Source organism: Trachinotus anak, unplaced genomic scaffold (genome assembly GCF_046630095.1).
Source record: "Trachinotus anak isolate AG129_WGS33_773 ecotype Australia unplaced genomic scaffold, CSIRO_AGI_Tana_v1 ptg000008l, whole genome shotgun sequence".
In the NCBI taxonomy this organism is placed as follows: Eukaryota; Metazoa; Chordata; class Actinopteri; order Carangiformes; family Carangidae; genus Trachinotus; species Trachinotus anak.
The window spans coordinates 14,891,977-14,900,228 of NW_027273859.1; the positions used below are offsets into that span (position 1 = coordinate 14,891,977).

Here is an 8,252-nt window from a genome sequence, read left to right on the forward strand (position 1 = left end):
AAGTTCAGGTCAAGGATTATGTCTGTCTGGAAATTTACACCACTCTGAATTTGCTGGAATACAAATTTTTCTAATACTTTATATGGAGATAGAATTATTCCTGAGAATATACACTGCTGTCATCAGTGTTTCATGTGAAACTGAAAAAGGAAATTGAGAAAGAGTCACTTCTGCAACAACAGAAAGGTTACATGTACACGTATACACAGGAGCAATGCAATATTGTCACATACATGTGTCTACATGTATGTGTGTGCGTGCCTGCGTGTGCATGCCTGCGTGTGCATATGTGTGTGTGTGTGTGTAGAAGTAGAAATAGGAAAAGTCTCTCGGGATTCAGGCTTTCTGACAGCTGCCTGCTTTGGGCGCACAGGAAGGAGCGAGCCTCAGTGCTGCAGCCTCTCCTAAGATGAATAAAATATGACGAGCACATACAGTGGTGTTTCACTGTTGTTCTGATGCAACACAGAATAACATCTCTGAAGCAAAGGAAGAAAGAGGAGGCCTGTGTGTGTGTATTTACGAATGTGTATGTGTGTGTGTGTGTGTGTGTGTGTGTGTGGGAGATACAGACACAAAAATCTCTGAAATAACAGAGCAAGGTGACAGTGACATGCTCAACTATTTTCTGAAAAGAATACGTGCACCTCAGCCCAGTACGGATATGGATGATTTATTTAAGTGGTCAGTTCACCCAGCTCCTCCAAAAACATTTTTTCTCACTTCCCTCTAGTGGCACCTTGCCATGCAGATAGTTTTAATTTTATGAGCCCAGGGTTTGAGTTTCTGCCTGTGAAACTTAAAGGGACTCTTTGTTTGGTAGAAAGAGGATCCAAAGAAAACTGTTCTGAGTGAGGTCTGTGGATTTTACCTGAGTAACCAGGACATTGTTTTTGGAAAGACTGCTGAATTTTTCAAATCGGGTCATTTTTCAACGCTGTGCGCAACACAAACAAAATTCCCTTTACCTCAGTTATACTGGGGTGGAGGCAGAAATCAGACAGATCAAATCAGCAGACAAAACTGAAACTATCTGCATGGACAGAAAGCATTAACGCTCAGTGGAAAACATATTTAACACAGAATGCACTCACAGAAGGAAACAGAGTTCAGCCCCTCGGCCCACAGTGACTCTAGTAGATTGATATTAAACATGTATGTGGAAAAACTGAGGAGATGCTTATCTAATTTTAGAAACAGAAATTATTTGATCAAAAAATGCATCCACATGTATAGAAAATACATATAAATGGGATTACAGGTAGGATTACAGACTGTTTTGATGCTGATCTTCAGTATATTTTCTGTCATATTAAGCAGTAAATATCCAGTTATGAAAGGTAGACTGTGTGTGTGTGTGTGTGTGTGTGTGTGTGTGTGTGTGTGTGTGTGTGTGTGTGTGTGTGTGTGTGTGTGTAAACCAGCAGACTATCATGGCAGTCCCAATGAACAGCTAAAAGTAATTGTTAAATGTCAAAGTTCAAATGCAAACTTTAAATCCCATCCCATCTACAATGAAGGGGTGCCTAAAAGTGCTTCAGAGGGATGACAAAAAAAACCAAAACAAAACAAAAGGTTTGGAAAAGCTACACCGCAAATAATGCAGCCTGTGTTTTGGCCTCAATCTAACAGTGCAGCCAGACCGTGTTTAAGTTGCCGTGGTTGACTGAGGAGCGGGGCTGAAGCGGGGAGTCAGTGAAGCAGTGAGTGGGAGTTCAAGCTGAGTGGGAGCTAGAGCTGAGTCATCCTGCCCCTAAGCAACCTGGGAAAGACATCTGCACAGTCACCGAGAGAGTGGAGGTAAGGACGGCTGTGGCGATGGGCTCGTGGCTGACCAGGTGTGCTTCATTTACTGCATGCAGTAATTCCTAACATCACAGCCAACCTTGGCGGCTTCACTGACAGATGGAGGATATTAGCTCTGCAGAGGAGCTCATGTATGTGCTCTGCTTACCACCAGATTCAGAAAAGTAGCTGATAAGGGGATAGACTTAGGCCCTCATCCTGCTTGCTGCTGGAAATTAATGGAACAACATGTAAGGCTGAGCGTAAGAATAATAAGCCCTTACTTTAAGCGTGTATAAATAGACGAGGCTCGGCTGCTGTTGCACATCCTTCAAATAAAATCCCAGTAGATGCAATTACCGAGCACAAAACTATCACAAGAATCTTCTGCTATTTACCCTTTAATGACATATTCCCAGAAGGAAATAAGCAAAGTGGTTTATCCATTTAAAAGCTTGAGGATCCTGTTTTTCCATGATTATCACAGTGGTACATGGGTGGTTTGGAGGGGAACAGAGGGATGTACATCTTGATTTGACCAAGCAGTTCACATCACAGAAAGTTGACAAATTTCTCTTGCAAGTGTGACAGCCCAATTAGGGCCTAGCACACTGAAAGGAGATCTAAAGCTGCTGCTGACACTGACAGAACAGGGCCTGCAGACCCAGAGGGTGCTCCACTCCTGATTCTTTATCACACTGGCGCTCCTGCAGCTGTATTGCTGTTTTGTTAGGAGAGGGTTTATCAAAATCTCCTGACATCCTCTTTAAAGAAAATGTGTGTCTAATTCTTCACAGTGCAGTCTGGATGTGTTTGGATGTATTTTCACACATTGACTTGTGCTGTTCGAAGTGATGTTCTCCACACCACCTCGCTAATATTGTTGTAATTTTTCAACCCAAAAGAGCTTAAAAAAGACTGCTTTATATGTTTGCTGTCATTAAATAATGCTTCCCGGCCAACATCCTTAAAATTAGTGGAAAGCAATGATGACTTTATCTTTATTCTAACATCATTCACTTTTCTTTGACCTATTACAGTATAAATAACTTGAATGTGGAAACTCACATAGGAGTATAAATGGAGCTTTAGTTTGGGATCAGGAGCATTACCCAAAGATAAGTGCTTTTCAGACTAACACACAGGCAGCACTCAGACCATTTTGTCCTCCAGATTCCCTAAAAGTGGAGTTGGTAAACTGCATTTCTTTTATTAAAAGGCTTGGCTGTTGCCAGGTTGGAGCTCTGTCAGTGCAGCAGGTACAGAAAACAGAGCCCAGCAGTTTAACACCAACAAAGGCCTTTTTGTGGAGCAGGCCCCAAGCTGAAGAAAGGTCAAGGGGGTCTGCTGCTCGAGGTGAGCAATTACAGTGGTGATGTGCTAATCTTGGCGACTGGCACCATCTCAAGGTCAGCTGTGGACCACAGAGAAAGTGGCTTTTATTTTTTATAGTGTTTTCTCCTTATCTTCTGCGCCTCGTCTTTTTTCAATTTCTAAATCGCTTTCTCACTCGCTTCCTTCTCTCTTTCTAACACACACACATACACCATCAAGCCTTTCTGATTCCCCTGAGCAGATAGTGCTGGACATTCACACAGTTGTGAGTTGGTCTGACAGCTTGGAGGAGTTTGGGTCAGACTGAGGGGAGCCAGAGTTGATGCCACGACTGGGACCCTGACCGACCTCCAGCTAAACGGTAAATGTTGTGATAATCCATGTTTGGGGGAAAAGTCTTAGAGGAAGAAAGGTGTTTTTCTACATCTGACAAATGCCATGAATGAAATGGCTATAAAAAATAAACACATTGCTGTTTGATTAATAGGACGGAGAAACAGGACAGGACTTATGTTGCTCTCAGGTTTACTTTCAGTGTAACAGGAGAGCCTTGTGTGCATAAAAACTCAAAATTTACGTTGCATGTTGTATTTGCATGACAACTTAAGAGAATGATTCAAACAATAATAAGAATAATTATGTTTCACAGTTCATAGATAATGTGCCTGGAATGAATTTCAACTTGGCTGTTTGCTACTTTTTATTTGGCTTACACTGAGGGGATGACAGCAGAGGTTTGAGAAACACAGATTTAACAAATTAGATAACAGATATTTTATTGCACCATAATAATTATGTGCATGTGTAGATGTTATCTAACAACTCTGAGGCAAGAGTTTTAGTCTCAATATCTCTAAGAAAAACACTCGAGATAGCCTCGCTTTTTTTTGTTTACCCCAGCCTGCTTGGAAATAGATGCAAGCACACAGCCCTGTGCTCTGACTCAAACAGACACACACACACACACCATCTCACACCTCATATTAGGCTTGGTTGGATTAAACTACATCCATGTCCCCAGCAGGGAGCCTGTGTCTGTCTGAGAGACTGTCTCTGTCTCTATATTTTTGGACCCAAACAGCCGCGTCAAATATACTCAAATATATATTCAAATATATAACTGGCTTTTTACCCTTCAGTCGCTTTTAACTGCATGTAAGCAGGCTGAAACGTTTTCCTACTTACTGCACATTAGGATGGAAAACAAAGGACAATACTCAGCATTTGGTTTATGCAGTAGATGAATCTTAATACAGTATATTTTGTTGGCTGTGTTGTGCCCTCTCTGAGTCTCAGTTTGAGTCATGTAACACACTTGAAATAAACACACATCTACCATTAATATCTATCAACAAAACTGGAAAGACCGGTGTTTCAGTTTAGGTCTGGGGTTTTCCCAGTTTTGTCTAATGTCTGCCTCCCTGTAATATCTCGCCACCTGTCTAGGCAGTGATTATCTGGATGCGTCTTACGGAAGAGGTCTGGTGTTGAGAATAATCCTCCTATAAGCTGAAAATCTGGCTGAGACGTGCATGCAGCAAGGCTGACCCACCCCTTGGATCTGTGTAACCATAACACAGTTTGATGATCCTCTTTCTAAAATCATCTTTTCTCTCAAGGAAAAGGAAAATGAGTCATTGCACAATGTAATAATGCAACTCTTTGTGTTTTGAATTCACATCAATAAATACAGAACAAGAAGCCACTGAGTGTGACACTATTCTCCTCCTGAATGTCAGACGCTATAAAAAGTCTGAAACTTTCCGCACGTCTTTGGCGAAGGCAGCAGAGCATTTAATGCCAAGCTATTTTTGTCAGAACTGTAATGAGGATCTTGACATCCTTTCTTCATGCTGATACGTCAGGAGTGAGTACACCATCCAGCCTACACACAGCTTGTGCTGCACCACTGTTATTTCATTGTAATGGCTTGCACAAGCATGAAAACTGTAATTCCTGACAGTTCCTCTGGCGATCTTCAAAGCCCGCAGCCATTGGATGTGATCCACGGTACATCCCTGAGAGGTCGCCAAGAGGATGAACAGATAAGCTCTGGAGGAATTCAAAGCCTTCTCACTCTACTGCCGGCCACCCGGTCACTTCACGAAGGACATCATATCTGAGCCACTTTCAAGTTCTCCTCTGCAGCCACAGCCAAGCTCTGAAATGCAACATCAAATTTACAAAAACATTTCTTTCTTTCGGGACTGGATCTTCACGGTCCCAGAGGGGGTTTCGGCTGATGCAAATTGCTGTGACTTTGACTGTGATTATTCGCTAAATCAACAGCAGTGGGAACAGCGTCCTCTCATTCTCGGGTGTATTTCTCTGACGTGTGGTCACTCCTGCCTCAGGGAGGACTGAGCTCACGGGACAGTGCAGCCACAGTTAGCAACAATAAAATCTCTGTTTTTTCATTCCTTAAATCAGTTTTGACAGATTCCTGCCCTGCACAGCTGAAACAGCATCACTTTAGTTATGTCATAGAAACTCCTATTAGCAGAGGTTTAAATGAGAATATGAAGGAAAGGGAGCTTCGGTCATTATTTTACACTGATGTTAATGGTATTGATCAATTCAGCTCGATCTAGATTCAGGGTCTATGAACTGAGTGCCATGTTCCCGCTGCCATAACAAGAGCTCTGTCATGCTCTTTGCCTTTTATTTACCGTCATACCGAGTGCTGAAGTAGGAGCAGCATGAGCAATTACTGCCATTCATCAATTGATTTCAACAGCATTGTGATCAATCTTAACAACCATTATGCTCTTCTTCTAATGTTCTACTTCAAGACTTCACACTGAGCAGTTCAATACAGTGATCTACAGTCCACCGAAGTCATCAGAAACAATGAGGGGGAGTGGAGGCTGCTGAATTTACATAATTTCATTAAAATCATTGAGATGTCACCTGAGTAATGCACTTGTAGAGCTGCGAATAAAGATTATTCCAATTATTGATTAATCTGCCTACTATGTTCTTGATTAATTGTTTTCTTTTATGAAATGTCAAAAAATAATGAAAGATGCCATTTATAATTTCTCAGAGACCAAAGTCTTCAGATGTCTGGTTCTATCCAGTCCAAAATCTAAAGCTATTTGGGTTTTACAATTATATAAAACTGAATAAAGCCACAAAGCCTCACAATTGAAAATCTGGAACTGGGAGTTTTTGCTTTAAAATGATTGAAATGATTAATTGACCATAAAAATAATTGCCACAGACAAAAGACAAGCACTCTGTCAGACGATGTAGCTGAACTCTTGTTCTGAAATGTTAAAAAATAAATGGGCCCGAGATGCTCAACAGTGAGGTTCTGTCTATGCAGGAGCCACAGAGAAACACTTACATGAGTTTCCTAAAGAAATAAAAGGGGGAGTGAGGTTCTGCTGTCTGTTGTCTGTGTCTGATTTACAGCTGTGGTTAAAAATAAGCAGGAGGGCTCTAATGAAAGTCCAATGACTTCACACTTTGGGGAAAATGGTGAGGGTGCTCAGCCTGTGAGCCACCAGCCGTGCACCTGGTTGCAAACTAATGCATCTTTACCGTCCACTGAACATGACAGTGTGCTGAGCAGAGAGCAGAGCCACCTACACATCTGTCACACAGCAGCACACAAACATTACAGGCCTTAATAGTACAGAAAAACAATTAGAGGAACCTTTCAATTGGATTAGCCAGCTTCATTCAAATGGATAATAAGGAAATAGAAACAGACTGAGCAGATTAGAGTGCTGCCTCTTCACTCAGGTATTTATATCACCTGCAGGCTCAGTCTAATCAAAACATATGGCCTTTAAATGGACAAAGCCTACAGCAGCTACAGCACAGCCTTTGGTTTAACAAGTAGTTTAAACACAAATAACAAATGAATCATTAAATTAAATTCTGTAAAACTGTTTTCCGGGTTTGTGGGGTTTCTACTTCACCGATAAAGCAGCAGTGTTCCTGTCAGTGCGGCAACACTGTGAGACCGTCCGGACTTCTGCAACACCAACACGAATACAAGCATCCCCCGTACACATCCTGAGCTGCTGCAGTTTCAGATAGATCTTCTTCTCGTTTTTTATCGAAATCGGGGACAATGTGCAGGAAGTCCTCACCCTACCTCAAACATGAGTCGAGACCAGGCTGAAGCAGATTTGGGCTTTGATGTTGCAGTTCGCAGGACGCAACTCAGCTCAGGATGGTCATCTCTCCGGCGCAGGCATGATGTTTCACCTCCACGATCACGGAGCCAAACACGAACAGCTGCCCGCTCTCTGAAGAGCTCTAACGCTGGTTCATCAATCCCATTAGCTCGGTACAGTCTCTCTCAGCGCCGCTCAATAACACTGTCGGCTCCTGTACCGCAGATGAACCTCTACTCGCTTCTAGCTTCCAGGAGCAGGGAGGGAGTATTGTTAATGGCTCACTGGGCTCACCAGTTTATATCAGGCAGCCCCCCCCACCCCACCCCCCATCCCCACCCCGTTCCCACCCTCCCTTTTAGTTTCACTCGCTCCTGTCGTCTGCTCAGGTCGAAGCCTGGACGTGGTGCAGGCGGTGGGGTCGACCTGTCTGTTCTGTCGCCTGTCCGGTGATGAGGAAGCCGGCTTGACGCTGCGGAGAGGCAGCGCCGCACGGTGCGCCCTGCGCTCCCGCACGGACCAACAGCACTGCCTGCCGTGCTTAAAGAGACACAGCAGCGCAGCCAGGGGCGCAGCGGCCGCCGCACTCCGCGCTGCTGCTCTGCTGCTCTGCGGGCCGCACGGGAGAGGCTCTGGGCGCCGCTGACACACTCCCTGCGGATAGTTTGTTTTCATGCGAGGAGCGCAGACAGGATCAAATTCAGAATCGGATGCAGCCGCTTGCCTGGGCTGTTTGCTGCCTTGCAACAGGCCTACACATCCACTTCAAAAAAAAAAAAAAAAAAAAAAGTATGCAGATACTGTTGATCTGAGATGAAAAGTTGAACCATTATGAAAGAGGTCTAGGCCTATATTATAAGTGCGGTGTGCGTGGTTCCGCGTTGGTAAGTTGCTGATTGCAGAGATTAGACGCAATGGAAAGTGCTGATAAAAACAGATACAGTGGTGATAGCAATAATATCGATAGTCTAATTATAGCGGGTGTCACGGGGTTTGTGTAGA

General features: G+C 43.5%; 1 protein-coding gene and 1 long non-coding RNA gene across 2 annotated transcripts in view; one reads left to right on the forward strand and one right to left on the reverse strand.

The window, feature by feature from the left end:
* Window positions 1-7,560, reverse strand: part of wscd2 (WSC domain containing 2) — a 34,186-nt gene extending 26,626 nt beyond the window's left edge. Inside the window, exon 1 of the mRNA XM_071482918.1 lies at window positions 7,229-7,560. The gene's annotated coding sequence lies outside the window, so the exon portion shown is untranslated. The remainder of the gene's footprint in view (window positions 1-7,228) is intronic.
* On the forward strand, window positions 2,797-6,411 carry LOC139624109 (uncharacterized). The gene is made up of 3 exons (XR_011691630.1): window positions 2,797-3,141; window positions 3,362-3,481; window positions 4,567-6,411. It is a non-coding gene; the product is annotated as an uncharacterized lncRNA (long non-coding RNA).
* Window positions 7,561-8,252: the final 692 nt, after the last annotated feature.